Below are 9,851 nucleotides of genomic sequence, written 5' to 3' on the forward strand. Positions count from 1 at the left end.
AGTGAAGAATTTGAGATGAAAGATTTAGGACCAGCAAAGAAGATACTTGGTATGGAGATTCTTAGAGATAGAAAATCAAGTAAATTGTACCTAATTGGAAGGGTACATTGAGAAAGTTCTTTGCAGGTTCAATATGCAGAGTGCTAAGCCCGTTAGTACTCTTTTAGCACTCATTTCGGACTTTCATCGACTTTGTCTCCACAATCAGATGATGAGATTGAGTACATGTCACATGTTCCATACTCTAGTGCAGTAGGATCTCTCATGTATGCTATGGTTTATTCACGTCCAGATTTATCATATGCAGTTAGTACAGTTAGCAGATACATGGCGAATCCTGGTAAAGAACACTGGAAAACAGTTCAGTGGATTTTAAGATACTTACGAGGTACTACTGATGTTTGGTTACAGTTTGGAAGAACTAGAGATGGAGTCATTGGGTATGTTGATGCTGATTTTCTTGGAGACCTTGATAGAAGAAGATCTCTCACGAGTTATGTTTTTACAATCGGAGGTTGTACAATCGGTTGAAAGCCACTTTGCAAACTACGATCGCTTTGTCTACCAATCGGTGGAGTACATGGTGATTACTGAGGCTTGTAAAGAAGCTATTTGGTTGAAGGACTCTTTAGTGAACTTAATGAAGACCTTCAAATCAGCCACGATATTTTGTGACGGTCAGTTGCCATCTTTCTTACAAAAGATCAAATGTTTCATGAGAGAACAAAACACATTGATGTTCGGTATCATTTTGTTCGTGATATTATTGCTCGTGGTGATATTGTTGTGAGCAAAATTAGTACTCATGAAAATCCTACAGATATGATGACTAAGGCACTTCCTATAACCAAGTTTGAGCATTGCTTAGACTTGGTTGGTGTTCATTGTTGAAGTTAAACCCTTAAGGGGTTTTATGGAAAAGGTGAAGAACTTGTTTATTGAAAGTTCGCGATGAAGAACTTGTTCATTGAGAATTTGTGTCAAGGTGGAGATTTTTAGAATTAAGTGACCCAAATTCTTATTTAAATAAAATACGATGGAAAATAAAATAAAAGTAAAATCCATATAGAACTAGACTTCTTTTATTTTATTTTAGAATAAGGTTTTTTAAACCTTATTAAACTCCATCTATTTTATATTGATTAGGATAAGGTGTTTCAATCCTACTAGAATATGGCTTTACAAGCCTATAAATAGACATAGTCTATTCCTTTTGTATTGATTCAAATTTTCGACATAGTGAATTTTCTTCTCCTCTGCCCGTTGTTTTTTCCCCGAAAGGGTTTCCACGTAAAATTTGAGTTATTTTATTTTTTCTTTATTTTATTTTATTTTATTTTATTTTTTTCACAAAAGACTATATCGTAAAAGTTGTAAAAGTAAGCCATTATTAATTTATATGTGTTAAATGGATATAACAACATGAATTAAGGGTTTTAAATAGCAATTAAGCCATAAATGTTTATAGTAGACGATTTAGGTAAGGTATGTTTTGAAATTCCATTTAATTTTAAAGGGTAAAATGGTAAATAAATTAATAAGTATAAACTAAAATAAGAAAATCATGTTCATCTTATTCATTTAGTTATAGGCAACTAAATATCACCATTTTTAAGCTCCTTTAGGTTCGTCCAAGCTCTGGTTAATGCATGATCAAGAAATGGACCAATCTATTGATAAATGGGGGAAAGGAAAAGTTGTCGAGTAATCCTCGTCGCGTGTCGTTAGCTATCGTGTGTTGGTAAATTCGTATTAGATTTTTTATAATATTTTTATTGATTTGAATTCAATTACTAATGTGTTTGTGTATATATATACATACATGTTACATAACAGAAATGAGTAAAACCATAGCCGAAAGATGCTATGACATCATGATGAAAACAAGTAAGACCATAGATGAAAGATGTTATGGCAACATGATGAAAACAGGTAATACCATAGCTGAAAGATGTTATGGCATCAAGATGGAAGTGAGGAAGACCATGGTTTAAAGACATCTTGGCATAATTGTAAATAGGATTATGAGCATAGTTGAAAGACGCTACGACATCCTTTGACAGTTGTTTATCAGGTATTATGATGAAGTTTAATAAAGGAATAGTTAGTGTCATATTTGTCTATGATTTATAATTAAATTGAAAGGTATGATATGTTTGATTATATGAACTTACTAAGCTTTATATAAGCTTACCTCTTTTGGTTTTTATTCTTATAGATTTTCAAATCTGCGTCGTCGATTGGATCAGTTTTAGAGATCACACTATTCACCAACACTTCGATAGTCTTTTTGTTCATTTTGGTCCGGTTACAAGTGGCATGTAAATAAGGCTTTGATATGTTAAATTTAATAGGCGTCTTGATGATGTTTTGGCCAATTGAGATGTAAATATGTATATGAATGTTTTGGTAACTTATGAAACTTTGGTTTGGTTATATTAGCCTTTGGAAACTAGATATGAATGGATGATTTTGACATAAGGTATTTGGAATTTGGTTAAATTTTTGAATAATATTACCAATTTGATTATGTCTTGAGTTGTATGATTGATGTTATGTTTGAATTGTGGTGCCAATGAGGGCATATTGTTTAGGCACATAGGTTGAATGTCAATTGATATGCTTTTACTCTTTTAGGCACATTTTAAATAGGTTTGATGGTTGGTTATTGCATTGCTTAGAGGTCAAGCATTTGTGTAATGACCCAAAAGTCAATGGTGTTAAAAAGTGTAATTTCGAGACCTCGTTTCTATAAACCAGATTTGTACATATTGTTAGTGAATAATTACGAAGTTATCTTGAAAGTGAATTGGAATTCAGTAAGGTAGTTTTATGGAAGGCTTTTAATTTAAGTACAGAGACTAAACGTAATAAGTGATAAAAGTAGTAATTAATATTAAATTATAAGGTGGGATTAAATTAAGGGACTTATTAAATAAATAGACCATCATTATATAGGTTTGATAGTAGAGCGATTATGGGGTATCATATATATTATATGTTAATTATATTATAACATTTAAGTTAGTAAATTATATTAAAATAAATATGATAATAAAATATATGAAATAAATAGCTTAGTGGGAAATAGAAAGAAAAACAAAATTTAAGTTTCATTGTCTTTGCATACCGAACTTGAGAAGGAGAAGAAGCATATTCGACCATTAATATTTAACCTTTGAAGCTCAAATTGGTTAGTAAAATTTGGTCCTTTTTGCATAAATTTTATGTTTTTGGAACCTTAAGATTATAAGCTAACTTGCCCATATTGGAATTTTTAGAATAGTTGAAATTATGAAAGTTGCCATCATAGAAAAAATTAAGTTTTTGGTGTTGTTTTTATAGATTTTAAGGTTGGAAGTTAAATGAGACTACTTTGTCAAGCTAATTCATGAAATTGTGCATTAGGGACTAAATTATAATTAAGTTTGAAATTAGAGGTTTAATTAAGTAATAGGAAGTCCTATAGGGACTCTAGGAAAATTTGGTTTAATGTTGGAAGGATTTTTTATAAATTATGTTAGTACTGGTTTCGAGGATTAAATTGAAATTCATGTTAAAGTAGTAGAAATTTTGAAATTAAATTTGAAATTGTAACACCCCCTACCCGTATCCGTCATTGGAACAGGGTACGAGGCTGATAAACCATAATATATACATATTTTTACCCCATGCTTGACATATTTTTGGATGAATTATCATAAGATTTAGTGAATTTGATGCTACTAATCCTTTAAAATCATGTTTTATACTTAGGTGAGCATATGAAGGTGAAAAGAGCAAGAAACGAGCCAAAAATAGATAAAATGGGCTTATCTCAGTATTTCACACGGCCTAGGCATTTTCACACAGGTAAACCACACGTCCGTGTGAGACATACGGGAAGGCCACACGCCCGTGTGGCATGGTCGTGTCGACTAAAAACCAACTCAGAATTACACACGGCTTGAGCACCTTCACATGGGCATGGCACACGGTCGTATCCCTGTCGAGCCCAAGTTTAATTCTACTCAGAAAAGGCTAATTTTTAAGGTTTTGAAGCATTCCAAAGTCTATATAAACACCCTAGAAGAGGATAAAAGGGGGACGCAGAGTATAAGTAGAAAAATACTCGAAGACAACCATTGGAATCAGTTCAAAAGCAGGATCTACTTCAAGACTGAAGATCTCCATTCAATTTCCTTAGAAGTTCTTTGGGGTTCTTCATGTTTTGTTGTTTTCCCAATTTTGAGATGTTTTCCCCTATCATTATGAACTAAACTCCTTAAATTCCTGAGGGAGTTGAAACCTAAGACAGATCTTATTACTATTTGAATTATATGATAAATACTTGTTCTTATTCTTAATTATGTGTTCTTCATTCTTGCTTTAAAATTTCAGGATATTAATTCAAGTCTGATGTGCTTATTCAGTGGAACAAAAGTCCCTGTTTAAGAGTAGATCTTTCATAATTAAGCGGATTTGCATGCAATCCTAAAGATAGGATGACGTAAATCTGCCGGATTAGAGTCAAATCTAATAAGGGAGTCGATAGATCGAATTAATGCAACAATAGGGGTTTTAATTAAAAAGAGATTTCAATTAATCAACCTAGAGTCAGTAGTTTTTAGTCTCGAGAGAGATATTAACATAAATTAGGGATTCTACGGATTAAGTCAGGTGAATAAATCGTCTAATTCTGATGTAATAAGTGAAGTCTAGGTGGATTCTTCCTTGGGTATTATCTTTTCCATCGGTTTTTCAATAGTATTTTCCAAATTTTATCTCTGTCGTAATCTTAGTCAATTAAATAATTAGTCTTAGTTTAAAACATCCCTTAATTCTTAGGCTAGATAATAAAGAGATAGTAATTACTAGTACTTTTAGTCTTTCTGGATACAATATTTCTAGTCTCACCATAACTATATTACTATTCGATAGGTGCGCTTGCCTTAGTCAAATTTTTAGTTAGTTTAGTGACCATCAAGTTTTTGGCGCTGTTGCCTGGGAGTAAGATACTAGGAACACTCAATTTTTATTACTTTAGCCATTTTTATTTTTATTGCAATTTAATTTTGTTTTTATTTTAATTACTAATTTTTCTTTTATTTACTTCTGGCAGGTTTTTATAGTTTATGTCTAGAAGAAACTCGTCAGGACGTCTACTTTTTGACAGCTAAATTGAATGCATAGCTCGTAGAAATCATAAAGAAATAAGGTGAAGTTTACGATATATAGAGGAAAAGTACGAGGACGACACCACTAATACAGAGGAGATGGCTGAAAATCAAAATAATCCACTGCCTCCTATGGTTGCGACAAATCCAGTGAATCAGGATCCTGCTAATCGTATTATGTACGACTATGCTAAGCCTAATTTAACAGGAACTGAATCGAGTATAGTTAGACCTGCTGTTGCTGCAAATAATTTTGAACTGAAACCTAACATGATTCAAATGATAGAACAGTTTGTTCAGTTTGATGGTTTGCAGGACAAGGATCCAAACACTCATTTAGCGAATTTTCTGGAATTCTGCGACACCTTTAAGATCAATGGCATTTCTGACGATGCCATTTGCCTTCGGTTAGTTCCCTTTTCATTACGAAATAAGGATAAATAGTGGTTGAACTTGTTACCACGAGGGTTAATCACTACTTGAGAACAAATGATCGAAATATTTTTCGCCGACTAAAACGACAAATTTAAGGAATGATATCTCTTCTTTCGTGCAGAAGGATTTAGAAACACTTTATGATACATGGGAAAGATACAAAGACTTATTGAGAAGGTGCCCTCACCATGGGTTACCTCTTTGGCTTCAGGTTCAAACTTTCCACAACGGTTTGAATCCCTCAACTAAACAAATGATCGACGCAGCTATCGGCGGAACCATCAATAATAAGACGCCCAAAGAGGCTTATGAGTTCATAAAAGAGATGTCATTAAACAATTATCAGTTACTATGCTTTCAAATCAGGTAGAACTCTTGAATAAAAATATTGATGTTTTATTTGGTTCTACGCAGGTACATCCAGTAATGCAGTACGATGCAAGTGGAGGTGGAATGAGCAATTCAAAATACCCACCCTACGGCCCCAACATAGAGAATGGGCAAATGAATTATATGGGTAATAATATTTGACCTCAAAATAATCCTTACAGTAACACTTATAATGCAGGTTGGAGGAACCACCCAAATTTCTCATGGGGAGGCCAAGGGAATCAGAGACCACCACCCCCTCCAAGCTTCCAACAACAAACTTACCAACAAGATTAAAAGCCGAACCTTGAGGAGATGATGACAAAGTTTATTTTAGTAGCGGAAACTCATTTTCAGAATACTGAAACTACACTTAAAAATCAACAAGCATCGATTCAAGGGCTCGAGAATCAAATAGGACAGCTAGCTAAGATGATTTTAGAGAGACCACTAGGGAGTCTACCTAGTAACACCAAACCCAATCGAAAAGAGCATGTTAAAGCAGTTACACTAAGGAGTGGGAAGTGTTAGCTGAATCTGAAATGAAACTGCCACAAGAAGTTGACAGAAACGAAGATGAGTAGGTAAAACCTGAGAACAATGAAAAATCGGTGCTGAGGGAATATAAACCACCAATCCTGTATCCAGCAAAGTTGAAGAAAGACCGCATGGATGTACAATTCTGTAAATTTCTTAAACTTTTTAAACAGCTACATATTAACTTACCTTTTGTTGAAGTTATCTCGCAGATGCCTACATATGTAAAATTTTTGAAGGAGCTTCTAACAAATAAGAGGAAGTTTGAAGAGTTGTCTACAGTAGAACTCAATGAGGAATGCTCGACCATACTCCAAAATAAACTGCCAACCAAACTAAAAGATCCAGGAAGTTTTACTATTCCCTACTTAATTGTTAGTTTAAATATTGAGAAGGCACTAGCTGATTTAGGTGCTAGCATTAATTTGATGATTTACAAAATGTTCAAGCAACTTGGCCTTGGGGAGCCAAAACCTATTAGGATGAGTATTCAACTAGCTGATATATCTGTTAAATATCCTAGGGAAATTATTGAAAATGTACTCGTAAAAGTAGATAAATTCATATTCCCTGTTGATTTTGTTGTGCTTGACATGGATGAGGAAGTTGAGGTGCCTTTAATTTTAGGTCGTCTATTTCTAGCCATTGCTAGGGCTGTTATTGATGTGTGTGACGTTAAACTTGTGCTTAGGGTTGGTGACGAAGAGATTATTTTTAAAATTTATGATGCCATGAAATTTTCTAGAGCACAAGATGACTCCTGTTATTTTATTGATTCTATTGATCATACTACTCAAGATTCTTTACAGGAAATTAAACATAAGGACACGTTAGAACTGTGTCTTGCGCAAGGAGAGGAGGTAAATGACGATGATTCTGCGATAGATTTACAGCCAATCGAAAAGGATGAATTACTTCAACTATTGAAGAAGCATAAAAGAGCTATAGCTTGGATTTCTGACATAATAAGGATCAATCCTTCTTTCTACACACATAAAATCTTAATGGAAGATGAATATAAACCTTGCGTTCAAGCTCAAAGACGACTGAATCCTAACATGAAAGAAGTCGTAAAAGCTAAGGTAATTAAACTTCTAGATGCTAGAATTATTTATCCTATTTCTGACAGTTCTTGAGTGAGTCCTGTGTAGGTTGTCTCTAAGAAAGGAGGCATGACTGTTGTGGCTAATGAGAAGAACGAATTGATCCCAACAAGAACAGTCACGGGGTAGAGTGTTTGCATTGACTGTAGGAAATTGAACGATGCCACAAGAAAGGATTATTTCCCCTTACCATTCATTGATTAGATGTTGGAAAGATATCTAGGTATATGTATTATTGCTTCCTAGATGGACTCTTGGATTACTTCCAATCCCAATAGCTCCTGAAGACCAAGAGAAAATGACATTTACATGTCCATACGATACATTTGCTTATCGACGAATGTCTTTTGGATTATGTAATGCCTCTGCTACTTTTCAGCGATACATGTTGGCCATTTTTGATGAACTCATAGAAGACATTATAGAGGTATTTATGGATGACTTCTCGGTATTCGGTAACTCTTTCCATCTTTGCCTTAAAAAATTAAAATGAGTTCTAATGAGATGTAAGGAAACGAACCTTGTGCTAAATTGGGAAAAATGCCATTTCATAGTTCGTGAAGGGATTGTGTTAGGTCACAAAATTTCTAGTAAGGGGATCGAGGTTGACAATGCAAAAGTTGAAACTATTGAGAAATTACCTCCCCCTAATTCAGTTAAGGCTATTCGAAGCTTTTTAGGTCATGCTGGATTTTACAGAAGATTTATTAAAGATTTTTCTAACATATCTAAGCCTTTAACTAATTTATTAGAAAAAGATGTGCCTTTCAATTTCAGGCAGGAATGTTTAGAAGCATTTAATACTCTTAAGGATAAATTAATTAATGCTCCAATTATAGTAGCACCTGATTGGAATTTACCTTTGAACTAATGTGTGATGCGAGTGATTTTACAGTAGGTGCGGTTCTTGGACAGCGAAAAGACAAGCATTTTCAACTGATCTATTCTGCTAGCAAGACATTGACAGTCGTACAAGAAAATTATACGATGACTGAGAAAGAATTGCTGGCTGTGGTTTTTGCATTTGATAAATTTAGACCATATTTAATATTATCTAAAGTTGTCGTTTACACTGACCATTCAGTACTTCGATACCTCCTTACTAAAACAGATGCAAAACCTCGACTAAAAAGATGAATTCTGTTCTTGTAGGAATTCGATTTAGAAATTCAAGATAAGAAGGGAGTAGAAAATCTTGCAGTAGATCATCTATCTATATTAGAAAACCCACATCTCAAGGAGCTTGATGAACATGAGATAAATGACTCATTCCCTGAAGAACAACTATTTACTATATCTGACTCTGAGGCACCTTGGTTTGCAGACATTGTGAATTATTTCGCTGCTAACGTTACACCAAAAGGGTTGACACATTAGCAAAAGAAACGATTCTTCACTGATGTGAAAAACTATTTTTGGGAAGATCCTTTTCTTTTCTGCATATGTGCAGATCAAGTAATTAGAAGATGTGTCACGAAGTCAAAAGCAATTAAGATCTTGGAACATTGCCACTCAGGATTGACTGGAGGATATTACAGTGGGACTAAGATCGTACATAAAACGCTCAAATCAGGTTTTTGTTGGCCTACACTATTCAAAGATGCCAACAGGTATGTTACTTCTTGTGATAAATGCCAACGAACAGGTAATATCTCTAAACATGACGAAATACCTCAAACGTACGTACTTTCATGCGAAATATTTGATGTATAGGGAATTGATTTCATGGGTCCATTCCCTAGCTCATTTTAGTAGCTGTTGATTATATGTCCAAATAGGTGGAAGCCCAAGCTTTACCTACTAATGATGCTAGAATGGTGGTGAGGTTCCTTAAGAAATTCTTCTCTCGATTTGGAACACCTAGAGCAATTATCAATGATAAGGACACTCATTTCTGTAATGCTCAATTTGATAAAACCCTTAAGAAATATAGAGTTTACCACATAACAGCTACCCCCTATCATCCTCAAACTATTAGACAAGTCGAAGTCGCAAACCGAGAGCTTAAACTTATCTTAGAAAAAACTGTAGAGTCAAATAAGAAGGATTGGGCAGTGAAAGTAGATGATGCTTTATGGGCCTATAGAACCGCTTATAAGACCCCCATAGGAACATCTTCTTACAAATTTGTTTATGGGTAAAGTTGTTATTTACCATTTGAACTAGAACATAAAGCATTTTGGGCTATAAAATTCTTAAACTTTGATCCAAAACTTACAAATGAGAAGAGATTGATGCAGTTGAACGAGTT

General features: G+C 34.0%; 1 non-coding gene across 1 annotated transcript; it reads right to left on the minus strand.

The window, feature by feature from the left end:
• Positions 1-5,679: 5,679 nt before the first annotated feature.
• Positions 5,680-5,786, minus strand: LOC128281870 (small nucleolar RNA R71). Its single transcript, XR_008272152.1, has one exon. It is a non-coding gene; the product is annotated as a small nucleolar RNA R71 (small nucleolar RNA).
• Positions 5,787-9,851: the final 4,065 nt, after the last annotated feature.

The sequence above is a fragment of the Gossypium arboreum genome, chromosome 1, assembly GCF_025698485.1.
Source record: "Gossypium arboreum isolate Shixiya-1 chromosome 1, ASM2569848v2, whole genome shotgun sequence".
Classification (NCBI taxonomy): domain Eukaryota; kingdom Viridiplantae; phylum Streptophyta; class Magnoliopsida; order Malvales; family Malvaceae; genus Gossypium; species Gossypium arboreum.